At 40.4% G+C, this 16,943-nt stretch overlaps 1 non-coding gene across 1 annotated transcript; it reads left to right on the top strand.

The window, feature by feature from the left end:
* The first annotated feature begins 1,050 nt into the window (after nt 1-1,050).
* Nucleotides 1,051-1,157, top strand: LOC122660645. The gene has a single exon (XR_006332751.1). It is a non-coding gene; the product is annotated as a small nucleolar RNA R71 (small nucleolar RNA).
* The last annotated feature ends 15,786 nt before the right edge of the window (nt 1,158-16,943 follow it).

The following is a 16,943-nucleotide window of genomic DNA, read 5'->3' as shown; positions in this document are numbered from 1 at the left end:
TGTGCAACCCCTTCCTTGGGACCTAATGAGTGGGTTTCACAGGTGGTGTTTCAGTAATGGAATCATGTGTCTACACCACGACCAAAATTCTCTAGGGTTGACTCAGCCTCTCCCTGGCTTTGAGACTTAGAAGGCAATGTCTCATTAGTGGCTAAGGGTGCATCAGGTTTTTCCACCCTTTTGCCACTCCTTAGGACTGTGACCGACTGGACTTGTTCTTTCCCTCGACCCGTTTGACTATTTGGGTTACCTATTGGTTGACTTGGCAATTGGCCAGCCTCCCTCCTACTTATAGCATCGGTAAGCTGACCCAGTTGGTTCTCTAGCTTATTAATGGATTGAGTATGTGAGCGAAGCAGCTGTGTGTTCTGCTCGAGTCCACTTAATGCTTTTAGCACCTTTTCCTCAAAGGATTCATTCGGCTGGGGTTTAAAATATGGTGGCTGTCCACCCATATAGGCATTGGTTTGAACATTAAATGGTGGCCTATATAGTGGGTTTGGAGGATTATTAGGTACCGAGTTTCACCATGAAAAGTTTGGGTGGTTTCGCCATCCCGGGTTATAAGTATTAGAAAAGGGATCATTACCCAGTGTAGGGAAACTTTGAGCTGTTTGCACCTGTTCCTGAACAAACTCAGGGTATTGTGCAGCCGAAGGGTAGTTTGTCACATAGTGACTAGGGCTAGCACATAGGGCACAGGCTTCAGTCTGATTGGGTGGAGAGAAACTCATTGGGAAAGGGGACATAGGATGCTGCCCTATAGACATAAAATAGTCCAATTTCTTGGACAACATATCAACCTTAGCAGTTATCTCTATAGTTGGATTGTTCTCATAGAGACCACCCTTCTTTGGTTGCCCTATGTGTGGAATCTCAGTCCGAGAGGCCGAAGCATGATGTTGGAAATTCTCACTAAGGGTTTCAAAAAGATCCCACGCTTCCGTCTCATTCTTGTGCATAAATGTTCCACCACAAGAGGAGTCCACCATCTGCCTATATCAGTCATGGAGGCCATCATAAAAGCACTAGACTAATTGCCATTTCGGGACAACGTGGTGGGGGCACTTCCTAAGTAATTCCTTGAGTCTCTCCCACGCTTCATGAAATTGTTCGCCCTCTAATTGGGAGAAACTAGTAATGGCTCTTCTAAGGCTATTAGTCCGGCCAATGAGGAAGAATTTTTTCAAAAATTTCTGCTGCATCCCCGCCCATGTAGAAATCCTAACCGAATCTAGGGAATGAAGCCAGTGTTTGGCTTTGTCCTTTAAGGAGAATGGGAATAGGAGTAACTTTAGGGCATCTTCAGAGAGGTCTTGGATTTTAACTGTAGAGCACACCTCTAAGAACTCATCAAGATGCTTGTAAGGCTCCTCATTAGCAAGTCCGTAATAGAATGGTAACATCTGTATGATGCTGGACTTGATCTCATATTGAACAGCCTGAATGGCAGGCAACTGAACACAAGATACAGGGGTATAGGCAGTTGGAGTGAAGTGCTCACTCAGTGGCCTTCTTGGCTGGTTTTCGTCACCCATGTTATTATTATTATCCTTATCCTTATCCTTAGGTACAGATCACTCTATTTCTAGGTCAATGGCAGTCAGGTTAGGGTGTAAAGAACGCCGACCATGCATGAAACAAAAACAAGTTGAACGTGCTAATTAAACAAAAATTAAAACGTAATAACTAAATAAAAAAAAACTTAATAAAACATAAAAATCAGAATTAAAAAGTAAAAAAATTGGCTAATTTAAAACTAATGAAAATACTTACCTGGTGTTGGCGATTGCGTAATTCCACGTACTGCCCCCGATGAATGGTTACACATATGATCTTAAGGGGCTGGGAAAATTAAAATTAAACCTAAACACCCAATCCAATGCTGGAAAAAAATTACATAAAATAATCCTAATTACATAAAGTCTAGGAATTAGAAGTAAACCAAACGGACAGCTTGTCCTACTCGATCTACTCGACTTCCTACACAAACAAAGAGAACGTTAGGTATGCTTAAATTAACCTAGTAAAGTACTTAAAAAAAAAATTCTGGAATTATGAAATTAAAGCTAAAACAAAGTAACACAAAACAGCTCAATGAATCTTAGCAACTGTGCTTCGGTTCCCCGGCAACGGCGCCAAAATTTGATCATGTCGTTAACCGGTCATAAATAAAACCCTAAATTAATCTAGCAAGTAGGAAGTAAAGGGTCGATCTATGGGGAACTGGAAGGCTAAATTACTAAGATGATTAAATGGAAGTGATGAAAATTAAATTGCAATAAATCTGATTTTGAAGTACGAACGAAAGAAATAAGTCTAAACTAACAACGATATGCAAATACGGGAGAAGACTATCTTCAGGATTCGAATCTCCAATGGGTTGTTATTCAATTCAGTTGCATGCTTCGGTTTATTATAACCACAGGCCTAATAATACCATAGAATGTAGAGTTCCTCCTAGGCATGGACTATCTTGACGAGTACTATCGTCCTTCGCTTATAGGACTTGACACGCTTAGTTCGTTCAGCTATAATCCATCACTGGTACAACCACATAAGAACAAAATACCATTGCTTGAATGAAAAATAATGAATCACAGAAACAGAATTTTCCAACTAAATACATCGATTAAAATCATCCAAACAAGGATGGGGTCTCAACATCAAGCAATCAAGCATACAAACTAGAATTTTAAATAGCAAACACCATTAGTTCATCTATACCTAAAGATAAAAAGAACTTAGCCGATCATGGTGGAAGGCGACAAAGGGCAGCAATGGTGACGATGATCCATGATGATGAAGCTGCTGGAACAGTGATTCTCCTCTCCTTGCCGAACCCAAAATCCAAAACAACAAAAAAATAACAAAAGAAGAAAGTGGAAAACTAGAGAGAAGAAGGAAAGAAGAGGGCACGACTGCCTATCGAATAGAATGGGAATTAGAATCTGTCCGTGGCTTTTATAGCTATTGGTGTTTAAAAAAGAAATCTAATAATAAAACCAAAGAAAAATAAAGCATGAGAGATAGAGAGAATGAGGGATATATGGAATCCGTGAGGGATTTGGATAGAAGAGATATAAGAAGAGGGATAGAGAAGTGGAATAGAATTAGGAAAGGTGGGACCCGTGAGGGATTTGAGAGGGAGAGGGAGAGGGAGAGGGAGAGGGAGAGGGAGAGGGAGAGAGAGAATTGAAGTTGGAGAGATAGATAAAACCGTAGTAGATGAGAGAGATATATTAGGGAGGAGAGAGAGAGTTTAATCCAAATTATAAATTTTGATAAAAATTCTCTTTTTAAGAATATCTCTCATTCCTATCCCCGAGTGGCCCTAACCCAAGATTTAAAGTTGCTCCAATTAATATTCCAGACGGTATGAACCCAATATCAAATATCTTCTGAAAATTTCTCAATTTTATGAAATTATGATTATGCCCTTAGATCTATACTGAAACTTCATCGCATGAATGGACTCCAAAACCAATGTGTACTTTTAATGCAACACGTCCATCTTGCTCAGAATTCAGCCCTCTTCGCAACCATGAAAAGAACCGATCCACTTTACGTGTAAATTAAAAGATATAATGCCTGATAGTCCAGAATCGCATAAAATACCCCTGTACCCTGAAAAAGATAGAAAATACCCAAGGTAGCTCCATTCTAAGCAGATAAAATGCATAAATAAATGGAATAATTTCACACATAAATGTGCTCATCAGGACCCCATATCGGCATATTATGTTGTTTCTTATGAGCTTGGCCACCTTGCCTGCCAGTAGTTTGGTATAAGACTGAGCTTCCACCCATTTGTTGAATTTTTTGATGGCTATTAAAAGGTATTCATGACCATTAGAAAACTTAGGGACCACTTGGCCAATGACATCAATATCCCAAGTGGCGAATGGCCATGGAGAACTCAGAGTGTGCAACTCTAAAGGTGGTGTATATATGAGGTTGTCGAATATCTGACACTTGTGGCACTTCTTCATCTATTGTGCACAGTCGGCTTCCATAGTGTTCTAATAATAACCTGGCCTAAGGATCTTTTTGGCCATCATTTTTGTATTTATGTGTGGTCCACATATGTCTTGGTGTATTCAATCCATGACTAGTTTTGATTGTTCTTCATCAACGCATAATAGTTGCACTCCATCATACGACCTTTTATAGAAGATGTCTTCTAGTAGAATGAATTGTGTAGCATATCTCCTTAAGAAACGCTTTTCCTTAGATGTAGTGTCTTTAGGGTATCGTCCTCCCCTAATGAAATCCACTATGTTTGGATACCATGGTCTTCCATCGACCATCAGGGTATGGATGTGATTGACGTATGCCAGTTGATGTCTTAGCTTGATTGCGAATGGATGTACCTTTGTTTTAGATTCCATCTCAACCATGGATGTCAAAGTTGCTAACGCATCCGCAAATCGATTGTTCTCTTGGCAAATATGAGAAGATGATCTCTTTGAATTCCCTAGATAGTATCTCAACATGATCTTGAAGGATATTAATTTTTCATCCTTGGTTCCATTAGTAGTAATTAGTAGTATGCCGGCTCCGCAACCCTTATGATTGGTTGCTCCATCAAATTGTAACTGCTAGACCGTATCGGCTTTTACTAGTTCCAAATGTGCAAATCCTTGTCAAGAAATACATCTTCCAATGGTCTAGTTTAAAAGGTTGGATATGCTGATAAGTGATCAGTGATTGCTCGTCCTTTGATCGATTTCTGTATCAAATATTTGACATCGAATTCTGATAATAAGAGAAAGCATCGTGCTAATCTCCCTGTTAAGGCGGGCTTATCAAGTAGGTACTTGATTGGGTCCATCCTCGAGATCAAGAATATTGGATGGGCTATCATGTAATGGCTCAACCGCCTTGTGGCCCAAATCTGAGTCATGCAGACTTTCTCTAGTGGTGAATATCTAGTCTCATATTCCATAAATTTCTTGCTCAAATAGTATATAACCTGTTCGGTTTTGCCATCTTCCTGATGTTGTGCTAGCATTACTCCCATGGCCATGTCTCTTACGGACAAATATAGCAATAGAGGTTTGTCAAGTATTGGGAGTGCCATTACTAGTGGGTTGGCCAAGTATTCATTAATTATATCGAATGTAGCTTGGCATTGCTCATTCCAATCTTTTGGCTCATTCTTCTTGAGTAGTTTGAAGATTGGTTCACACACCACGGTTAACCAAGAAATGAACGACTAATGTATTGGATCCTCCTAAGAAAACCTCTGATTTCTTTTTCATTTTCAAGTGGCGGCATATCCATGATTGCCTTAATCTTAGTAGGGTCGACCTCAATACCCCTGTGGCTGACTATGAACCCTAAGAGTTTTCTAGCTATGGTTCCAAATACACACTTCTGGGGTTCTAGCCTTATCTTGTATGTCCTAATTCTTTCAAATAATTTTCTTAAGGCTTCATCATGTCCCTTGTATTCTTTTGACTTGACGATCATATCGTCGACATAGACCTCGACCTCTTTGTGCATAAGGTCATGTAAAATGGTGGTTGCCACCCTTTGATAGGTTACCCCAATATTCTTAAGCCCAAACGATATTACCTTGTAACAGTATGTTCCTCATTGAGTTATAAAGGATGTCTTTTGCATACGGGTATCATGTTTGAAAAGTTCTTGATTCTCATCTACCCTATATATACCCTGAGGTGAGCTCTTGGGTCACCTGTTCCATCAAATTTTTTGGATTTCCATTTGAAACCCTCGGGTAAACGTGCTTCCGATAAGAAACAAAGTCCCTCAAAATCAATCATCTAGTCCTTTACCCCTTTCACATTCTTCATAGCATGTTTTAATTTCTTGACCTTTTGCTTCAAGAGTTGGGTTTCGATTGAGTCAAAAGTAGGTTGCAGCCCATATGTGATGACTTCCTCATCTAGGGCCAGATTAGGGTTTTGTGAAGATCCTCCATGGAGTTGTGTGTGACTTTGGTCGAAACTTGCTTGTGGTAGTGGAGGGTTAGTGACACTTGTTGCCATCTTAGTCACTAGGATTACTAGGAGCTGCATCTGAGCCTTTAGCTCCTCAATGTTTGTACGATTGTTTTCATCACCCATTTAGGGTTCGGGGGGACTTGAGACATGAACTAATCTTCTTCTGACCCTAGTCCAACTAGTCATTTTGAAGTAATGGTTCCTAATAGATAGGATCATAATTAGACCAAAAAGGGTAATTGGGAAGAACCTAGGCTAATGGTAAACCTCATACTGTAAGTATATCACCCTAGAAAAAGTATGATATGCAACATGATGTGCAAACAAGTTCACAACAAGCACACCAATCCCAAAAGGGTTAGTAAGTGTGTGCACTAAGTTGAACAAGTTCTAAATTGGCCCATACGTCAAGGGCCGCAAATTGGCGAAGTGGACCCAAGCCGAGATCATGGCTGATCAGGCCGGTTAAGAAAAAAAATCAACAAAGTGCCGATTCGGTTCTCAAACTTTATTACAGTTAGTGTGTCGTGAACTAAGCATTGGCCTCTAAATCCCTACAAGACACATGTTGGTTGAAGGATAATAGGACCAAAAAAGGGTGCTCTTAGAAAGGTGCTCCTATATACCTCTCACCACTCCTATGAGTAAGATGATTAAGCGGTACATGGTGCTTAGAGTTATAGTTTCACCAAGGGTAAGCTGCGTGTCAACACACTGGGCCCAGGGTTACACTACGAGGTGTAAGTAACGGGGTTAAACATTGCGTTGTTGGATGACAGCTGGTGTGTGATAGTGAATGTAAATCATGATGCAAGTTAGTGCATAGAAGTTAGCATCCAAAAGCATACAATAAAAGAAAAGGCATGCTATAATAGTACAATAATATATATATGCTAATCACACCAAAAGTCTGACTTATTTTACGCAAGTAAAAGTAGTCCTCAGCGGAGTAGCCATTGTGAGGACAAAACCAGGGGATTGCCACGTGTCCTCCACCTCATCCATCTTTGGGGGAGAAGATAGAGGTGAATAGAATGTTGGAGAAGATAATGTAAATGTAATGACTATCATGTGACGCCCTTCTGGGGACGAATGGTCCATTTGTCTGAGTACGAGCCAAGTTACGATTTGAGGTATTAGGCATCCCAGTTTGCTCGGACTTGCCGGTCTTTCTATTGCTTGGCATAGGTAATGGTATAACATGCTTTGGGACAAAGAATGTAAAATGCAAGAAAATTTATAAAAAAAATAAAATACAGGGGAGGTGGAGAAACATATACCCGGAGGTTCGGCTGTAAGATAATGGTTAGTATACGGGAAATAAAATAAAGGACTCAAAATCTAGATGACCTAAACATGACTGACACTAGTCTAAGCATGGGGACATGATGGATACGAGAAACAAAGATGATAATTACATATGTATATATGGAGCATCATGCGAATAAAAGGTAAAATACAAAAATATATGCATGGCATGTAAAGAGGTCAACATGAATGTTGGCATGAAGGAGACTTATACTACTGGGGATAGGGATCATGAAAATATGCGTGTATGGGATTGTGATACAATATAAAAGTGATAAGGACACCCTAGAATTTGTGTGATCAACATCTAGGGAGATGGGATCACTTTCCTTCGGAGATGCAAAATGGAATAAAAGCAGAAAAAAGCATGTAGATTATAGAAAACTAAAAAGTGAGATAAAACCTACCTAGTTTTAAGATGACCAATTCGGAGGTGTGGAGGTTTCCCTTTTGTAACTCAGGAGATTTGTATGTTGAGTAGTATCGCTTCTTGTGGTGGCTTTTCTTGTCTCCTTGTATGTGAACATTTTATTGTCAAGCTGAGATCATCGGGTGGATGTCTTGCGGCTTTGATCTTGAAGTTTATGTAAGGAGTGCAACACCCAAAAGGTGCGAGAGACAATAGACTAAGGCCAAGTAAAGGGCCAAAAACTAGAACTCAAAGCTCTTGAATAGGGGAGCACCGTCTATGAACTAGGGACAAGCTAAGCTCATATGAAGTGCATGTAACCCTCCTCATTGCGAGAGGGGGTGTATTTATAGATGTAGAGGCATGTGTGCACTTCTAAATTCATGCAGAAGGTTGATACTGATCATCCAAAGTTGAGATTTTTGCATCGAAGGTGGGTGTAAAGTCAAAGTGAGAGCCAATGGGATGGTAGCAAGTGCTTTATTTCCTTAGGAGTGTTTCTTGGGGCATAAGGGAGTCAAGATTGAGATCCAAGGTGCTAAAAATAGACTTGGTCACAAAAGGAATCGAGATCGGAGTCAAATATGACAAGTTTTGACTTCTCGGATTTGTAGAGATTCGACATTGAAATTGCTCGAGTTAACATCGAGATGGGGTAAGGTCGACATTGAGTGGTTGTCAAAGAACAATACTCAACATTGATAGTTGGTGTTTGGATGTCAAAAATTGAAGTCTGAGTGTCAAACTAGATTAGATAGTAAAAATGTTATGTCTAACAGTGAGGGGGTATGGCTCGATGTCGATAAAAGGTAGGCTCGATGTCAATGAAAGGTGTGCTCGATGTCGATGAAAGGTGGGCTCGATGTCGACTTGAGGCCTTTGAGTGTCGATCTAGGTTCCAGTGTTGACAAGGATGATTTAGGCTATTTGGGCCAAGTCTTGGGCTGGGCCAAGCTGGTTCCAAGGGGTTTGGGTCAGGGTTAGCCTTTTTGGGGAATCTTGGAGGGCTTGGAGGCTCTAGTTTGGGCTCCGGCAAAGGGGAATTGATGATCGATAAACAAATTTGAGCATTGCACACCGGCACTACATCCATAGATACTCGGCACTACATCCATAGATAGTCATCCTCTAGGCCTTGGAGGGTACTCATCATTGTTACAGGAAACCTTCGGGGGGGGAAAGACAAAATGAGGTGTCTAAGATGTTAAGGATGCATGTTTTAATGGGTTTAAGCTTTGAAATTTATGTATGGAGGTTTGAGGACGAAACCCCCAAATTTGAGTAGAGTTTCCACGACTGTTCGAACTTCCCGAGCAGACTTTTTGGAGAACTGATTAACCGGTATCGATCAAGCGATCAATCGGAAGCCAACAGTCTGTTTGAGGTTCAACTAAACAGTGACTGGATGCTCTCTAGAAGCAACTGGTCGACCAAATGGATTGGAAGTGGGTTTTTCAAAAATGTTTTTGCATGGTTTTGTTCCATAATTTGGTCAGTTCTTTGACACCAAAAACCCCACATTGATTTTATGTTTTGGTGATAAAAGAATGGAATGAATGTCATGTGCAAATATGATATGTCTCCTATAAATCATGTACAGATTAATGATGATGTTAAGAATAGATTGTGAAAAAGGGTACTTTTAGTACACAATGAATATTCAAGGATCAAAAAAGAAAGTCATCCGAAGCCCTAAGTTAATAGACAACTTGGGATGGTATGAGGGTAAGGCCAAAACATAATTCAACACAAATGATATGAGAGGGATTGAAGCTAAGACCAAGATATGACTGAACATAAATTCTATGAAGGGTGTTGAGGCTTTTGCCAAAACACAACCCAACATGAAAGGATACCACTCCCAAGGGAAGTTGAGACTAAGGTTGAGAATTGAATTGGGTAACATATGAATGATTTAAAGAAAGATGGAAATGATATATGATGTATGTTGCCCTAGGACTGGTAACTGATTATGTATATGTATAGTTGTGCATGATTGTTTATCTTGCTCACTAGGCTGTAAAGTTTATCCCATTATTGTCAAACATCTTTACAGAGCAAGAAGCTAAACATAAAGGGAAGGGAATTGTGATCAAGCAGGATCACTCAGATTGAAGAAGACCTTTCTATTCTTGAAGTTTAGTTAAGGTTAATGTTATGGATGCTTAGACATTTATTTTGATGATTATATAATATCATACCAACTTAGATGTTGGGCTCCTAGCTCTAGCAAGCAGTAGCCGTATCAGCCCAACTTGATTTAGATAAAGGCAGTTGTAGCCTCGTTCAAGTAGTTAAGAGCATTAATCCAAACAAGTTGGTGAGGTAAGAAAGCAGGCCAGACAATAAGCATAGGCAAGGATCCCAATCTTTGAATTGAAAGATAAGCAACTGTATGAAAGGCAAGTAGTCGTAGATGCACAGGAAGTAGTAAGAGCAAGAAGTAGTAGTCTACCGATAAGAGTAGCCAAAGTAGCAAGCATATAGTCATAAGACGGGTTAGAGCAGGAAGTGTTACATTATGGCTTAGCTATCTATGTATGTCATACTTGGCGAAATAGCCTAACTGAATGGGATAAAGACGTGTTACATTAGTGCTTAGTTAAGACCCCAACAGACACGAGAAAGCCATATGATAGGAATGGCTGAACACAACTCAACCTTATGAGAACATTGGTCAGTTGTGATCATCTAGTATGATTTATCTATAAAAAAATGAAATTGTCCATCACTTTTTCAATACAATGAGCTGAGGGGACCTTGTCTTATGACCATTACCCACCGCTCCTCAAGCTATCACTTTCACAGCATGGATGCACAAGAAGCTTAACTATGAAGTTATGTTGGTGTCTAAGAATCCGCTTTCTCTCAAGTCTAATACTCTCACAACTCTCATACATAGGGAACGAAGGAAACTACGGGTGAAAGATCACTGGAAGGAATGGTTCCATGAGAAGTATTGCAAGATAACTGGAATTCACCTACATGGAGTATCCCTAACGAATCAATTTGACAACTATGAAAGCACGACCACAAAGCATTGAAAGGCAGAGAGGAAATGTACCTATAGGAGAAGATCTTCCTCTTAACTCATATTGAGGATATGGGATGTTCCTACTTGTTTACAATTTGATCACATACGTTGACTAACCAAGTTGGACAAAGAAAGGACTACGTAACTACTCCTGATGCCTTGGTGTACTAATCGCTTCTTCCTTTGGTGCTTCTTTTTTATTAACAGAACAAAGGAAGGGAACATCACATCTTTATTCTGTATGCCCACCCACTCCGTCAATCTCTTGAATGGAAGTACTGTGTTTATATAGACCTATTGATCTATTCCATGTCAGGATAGAGGGGTTCATTCAATAACGATATAGTTCTTTCAATCACCATTCTTTTGTCCTTCTTTTGATCCCACGGAATCAATTGAATGAACAGTGACTCAAATTAAGGGCTCTCCTTGTCCGTCCACCTCTGATAAACCTAAGTGGATCAAAAGGGCACTTACTTTGAGGCTCAAATCAAGGGCTCTCCTTGTCCGTCCACCTCTGACAAACCTAAGCAGATCGAAAGGGAACTTAATTTGAGGCTCAAATCAATTCCTACGTTAGGAGGGAAATCCATAAAAATAGCAGATTGAGTCTCAAACGACAAGGGACCTCTAAAGCTATGGCCTTCCCATCTCTGTTTGCTTTCACCACAGTTCCTAGAAAACCGAGAGAAGAACCGTATCAAAGACCTATTACTCACTATTGGATAAGGAAAGAATAATCGATTTCTATGCCGATGGCAAGGAAAATAGGTTGAGAGTAATCCATACTGAGTCTTGCTTGAAAGAAAAAAAAACACAGGAATGAGTGAATTCAGGAGAATAAGAACAGAGCAAAGAAAGACTTGTCTCAAACTAAGGAATGTGTTGCATGTGAAAACCTCTGTCACCTGGTTCGCCCAAGGATGAGTCTGCAAAAACCGAGTAAGCACAAGAGAGCCGATGTGGCTCCGGCCAAGAACTCTCTGATGCCTAAGTCAGGTCTCTGATGCATTAGCATTTCAACTCAGTGAAAGTGAGATGAGCATTTGAGCTCCATACCTAGGTATTTATAGGATGAAATTGAGGCGCCGGAGATGAGTCCTTGTATTACAACAGTCCTCTTTTGGTTGGGCTATTTCGTGTAGAACAAAAATGAGAGTTATTTTCGGAGTCGGACTCTTAATAAGGTAAGAGTCCTTATTGGAGCGTAATATGATTCCGTCGTTAGATAATGACCCGATCTGTATCCCGTGATTGTCGGGATATGATGATGTGGCTCCATAATTTTGGTGAATTATAATCACCGCCTTTGGAGGGGCCTCGATGTCAGATGGCCGACCTCACGATGTTCGGCTCAATCGTCAGCGAAGGTGGAGGATATGATGATGCACCGAAGGGTTCATCCGGGAAGCCTCAGCATTGGGTTCAACATTAGTAAGCTCTCCTAGCATGGCCGATCCCATGGTTGCTCGACCCGGTATTCGTCCTCGGTGGTCTTAGTCGTGTGGTCAACCAAGGTGGGCCCGGCTTAGTGCTCGGCTACCTGACTTTTGCCCTTATGGCTGACCATGCCGCATTCGGCTCTATCCTCAGTCCTGAGTGCTCGACCCTTAGTACTCGGCTGTGTTGACGACCGGGGTGGTCCCAGGGATGCGGTATCGTTGTCACCTCTAGCTGGTTGTTGCTGGCTTTTGTCTCGGCTCGGTACTCGGGTTTGGCCTAAATCCTATCACGTGTCACCCACTGATTGGAGGGTATTTTTATGGTTTATCATAATATCCATACTCATCAAGGCTCAGCTCGACCTTGGTGAGTATGATCTTTGGGATGGCGATTACTCTCTCTCGAGGCCGAACCCGAGTCCGTTCTTACTGGATTTGATGTCTTGTACAGATTTTGACATCAATGCTATCAGTGACGCGTCAGGTGGTGTCTCGTAGAGCGCACGACACATCACTCGGTGCAATTATGGCGCTCAAGAATTCAAACCGTTCTTCAATATGGACTATTAGATATCCCTAGTTTCCCTCAGTTGTTGGATCCTGATGTTTTGGTTACTGATAAGCACATTTATGTGTGAAATTATTCCATTTAATTCTGCAATTTTATCTGCTTAGAATGGAGCTACCTTGGGTATTTTCTATCTTTTTCAGGGTACAGGGGTATTTTATACGATTTCATGCTATTTTGGACTATCCGGCATCATATCTTCTAATTTACACGTAAAGTGGTCCAGTTTCTTTTCATGGTGACAAAGAGGGTTGCATTCTAAGCAAGATGGACGTGTTGCATTAAAAGTATGCATTGGTTTCGGAGTCCATTCATGCGATTATTCTTTTTGGGTCAGAAAAGAATAATGTGCCAGAAAATGAGTTGAAATGCAAGCCCGAGTCCAGAACCAAGGAAGATTGACTGGCATAATACAAGTGGGCCCCTCCTTCATTGTTGGACGAATTTCCTCCCTTATTTTCTCTCTCTTCTATTTTATTCTCTTATTTTCTCTCTTCCATATATTTTATTTATTTATTTATTTTTCTTTTTCTTCTTTCTCCCATTCACTTTCCCTTTTTTTATTATTTTATTTTTCTCAAACCCCACACGTTCTCAATCCCTTCTTCTCTCTCATCTTCTCTCAAACTCTTCCACATTTTCCACTTTCCTAAATCTATTTTATCCTCTCTCCACTAAAACCTCTAACTCCCATATGCTGCCCATATCTTTTTCTCCCCATCTCACGTTCCTAACTTATCTCACTCCCTCACAAACACTACATTCTTTCCATCTCCTCACATTTCTCTTTCATATCCACTTAATTCCCATCTCCCTCACGGATTCTCTATCTGTACACTCTCTCCATCTCTCACGTTCTCTTTTCTTTTTTTTTTTATTAATTTCTTTTTAAAAACAACAGCTATAAAACCCAACAAACAGATTCATTCCGGGGTAGCAAAAAAACTGTGCTCTCTTTCACTTCTTCTTCTCTCTATTTTTCCTCTTTCTTCTCTTGTTTTTTTGTTTTTGGATCTTGGGTTCGGCAAGGGGAGGAGGGAGTGATCACCGTTCCAGCAGCTTCATCTCCATAGATCGTTGTCACCATTGTTGTCCTTTGTCTCTTAGCACCATGATTGGCTAAGTTCCCTCTATCTTTAAGTGTAGATGAACTAATGGTGTTTGCTATTGAAAATTCTGGTTTGCATTCTTGATTGCTTGATGTTGAGATCCCATCCCTATTTGGATAATTTTAATAGATATATTTAGTTGAAAAATTCTGTTTCTGTGATTCATTATTTTTCATTCAAGCAATGATATTTTGCTCATATGTGGTTGTAACGATGATGGATTATAGTTGAATGAACTAAGCGTGCCAAGCCCTATAAGCGAAGGACGATAGTACTTGTCAAGATAATCCATACCTAGGAGGGACCCTACATTCTGTTGTTTTAATAGGCCTGTAGTTATAATAAACCGAAGCATGTGACCGAATTGTATAGCAACCCATTGGGGATTCGAACCCTAAAGATAGTTTTCTCTTGTATTTGCTTATCGTTGTTAGCTTAGATTTGTTTCTTTCATTCATAGTTTAAAATCAGATATATTGCAATTTAATTTTCATCACTTTCATCTAATCATCTTAATAATTTAGCCGTCCAGTTCCCCGTAGATTGACCCCTTACTTGCTACTTGCTAGATTAATTTAGGGTTTTATTTTTGACCGGTTAACGACAAGATCAAATTTTGGCGCTGTTGCTGGGGAACCAAAGCATGGTTGCTAAGATTGATTGAGTTGTTTTGTGTTACTTTGTTTAGCTTTAATTTCATAATTGCAGAATTTTTATTATTTTTTTTAATCTCTTTATTCGGTTAATTTTAGTATACCTAACGTTCTCTTTGTTTGTGCAGGAAGCCGAGTAGATCGAGTAGGACAAGCTGTCCGTTTGGTTTACTTTTTAATTCCTAGACTTTATGTAATTAGGATTATTTTATGTAATAATTTTTTTTATTCCATCATTAGATTGGGTGTTTAGGTTTACTTTTAATTCCCCCAGCCCCTTAAGATCATATGTGTAACCATTCATCGGGGGCAGCGCATGGAATTGCAACCGCCAACACCAGGTAAGTATTTTCATTAGTTTTAAATTAAGTGTTTACTTTTTAGTTCTGATTTTTATTTTTTTAATGATATTTTTTTGTATTTAGTTAACATGTTTTAATTTTTAGTTTTAATTTCGCACGTTCAACCTGTGTTGTGTTTTATGCATGGTCGGCGTTCTTTGCACCCCAACCTGACTGCCCTTAACCTAGAAATAGAGCGATCTGTGGCTAGACCTAAGGATAATAATAATAGAATGGGTGATGAAAACCAGCCAGGAAGACCGCTGAGTGAGCACTTCACTCCAACTGCCTATACCCCTGCATCTTGTATTCAGTTGCCTGCCGTTCAGGCTGCTCAAATGAGATCAAGTCCAGCATCATACAGATGTTACCATCCTATTATGGACTTGTTAATGAGGAGCCTTACAAGCATCTTGATGAGTTCTTAGAGGTGTGCTCTATAGTCAAATTCCAAAACCTCCCTGAAGATGCCCTAAAGTTACTCCTATTCCCATTTTCCCTAAAGGACAAAGCCAAACACTGGCTCCATTCCCTAGATTTGGTTAGGATTTCTACATGGGCAAGGATGCAGCAGGAATTTTTTAAAAAAAATTTCCCTATTGGCCAGACTAATAGCCTTAGAAGAGCCATTACTAGTTTCTCCCAATTAGAGGGCGAACAATTTCATGAAGCGTGGGAGAGACTCAAGCAATTACTTAGGAAGTGCCCCCACCACGCTGTCCCGAAATGGCAGTTAGTCCAGTGCTTTTATGATGGCCTCCATGACCGATATAAGCAGATGGTAGACTCCTCTTGTGGTAGAACATTTATGCACAAGAATGAGACGGAAGCATGGGATCTTTTTGAAACCCTTAGTGAGAATTCCAAACATCATGCTTCGGCCTCTCGGACTGAGAATCCACACACATGGCAACCAAAGAAAGGTGGTCTCTATGAGATCAAACCAATTGTAGAGATGACTGCTCAGGCTGACATGCTGTCCAAAAATTAGACTATCTGATGTTTGGAGGACAATATTCTATGTCCCCTTTCCCAATGAGTTTTCCCAATCAGATTGAAGCCTGTGCCCTATGTGCTAGCCCTAGTCACTATGTGACGAACTACCCTTTGGCTGCACAATACCCAGAGTTTGTTCAGGAACAGGTGCACATGGCTCAAAGTTTCCCTACACCGGGTAATGATCCCTTTTCCAATACTTATAACTTGGGATGGCGAAACCACCCAAACTTTTCATGGAGAAACTCGGTACCTAATAACCCTCCAAACCCACCATATAGGCACCATTTAATGTTCAAACCAATGCCTATATGGGTGGACAGCCACCATATCCTCAACCCCAACAGAATGAATTGTTTGAGAAAAAGGTGCTAAAAGCATTAAGTGGACTCGAGCACAACACACAACTGCTTCACTCACATACTCAGTCCATTAATAAGCTAGAGAACCAACTGGATCAGCTAGCCGATGCTATAAGTAGGAGGGAGGCTGGCCAATTGCCAAGTCAACCAATAGGTAACCCAAATTGTTACAACCATGCCCAAAAATTCGGACTAATTTGAACTTTGGTTGTAAGTCCGAAACCCAAACCCTAACCCAAATCCGATTATAGATCTAGAACCCGAAGTTGTAGCATCAAGTACGTTATGGAGTTTTGGTTGGGTGTTCGATCGGGTAGATGATGAAAAAAGAACCTTTATGGCAATGCATCACATACCAGTAAAATGACGGATACCTCCCCCGTGTAGTTGCAAGACCCATCGACAGATGTACGGATCGTGGTAAGTTCCATTAACTGACAAGCATAAGCCTTGTTTGATATTTTAAACTTAAATATTTTTGGCGAGAGTGTGTTAGAGAAGGTGAGGAAGATCCCTAGAGAAAAGCCCTAGGATTTCATAAGCAAAAGGCCATGATTGAGGCATCGGAGGCAGGCAGAGTCTTGCGTCCAGCCTTGAGTCCAATGTTGGCTGAATAGTAGGGTACATCGGACACCGATTCACGCCCAGGCTTGGATCCGGCCTCGCATTCGATGCAGGTCATATGCGAACTTCCAAGGATTCTTTTTAATACATTATTATATGTTATTCAAGTGGGTTATATTATATTAATG

This window comes from Telopea speciosissima, chromosome 4, assembly GCF_018873765.1.
Source record: "Telopea speciosissima isolate NSW1024214 ecotype Mountain lineage chromosome 4, Tspe_v1, whole genome shotgun sequence".
In the NCBI taxonomy this organism is placed as follows: domain Eukaryota; kingdom Viridiplantae; phylum Streptophyta; class Magnoliopsida; order Proteales; family Proteaceae; genus Telopea; species Telopea speciosissima.
The sequence above is the reverse complement of the archived record's forward strand: the minus strand, read 5'-3'. Positions and strand labels throughout refer to the sequence as shown.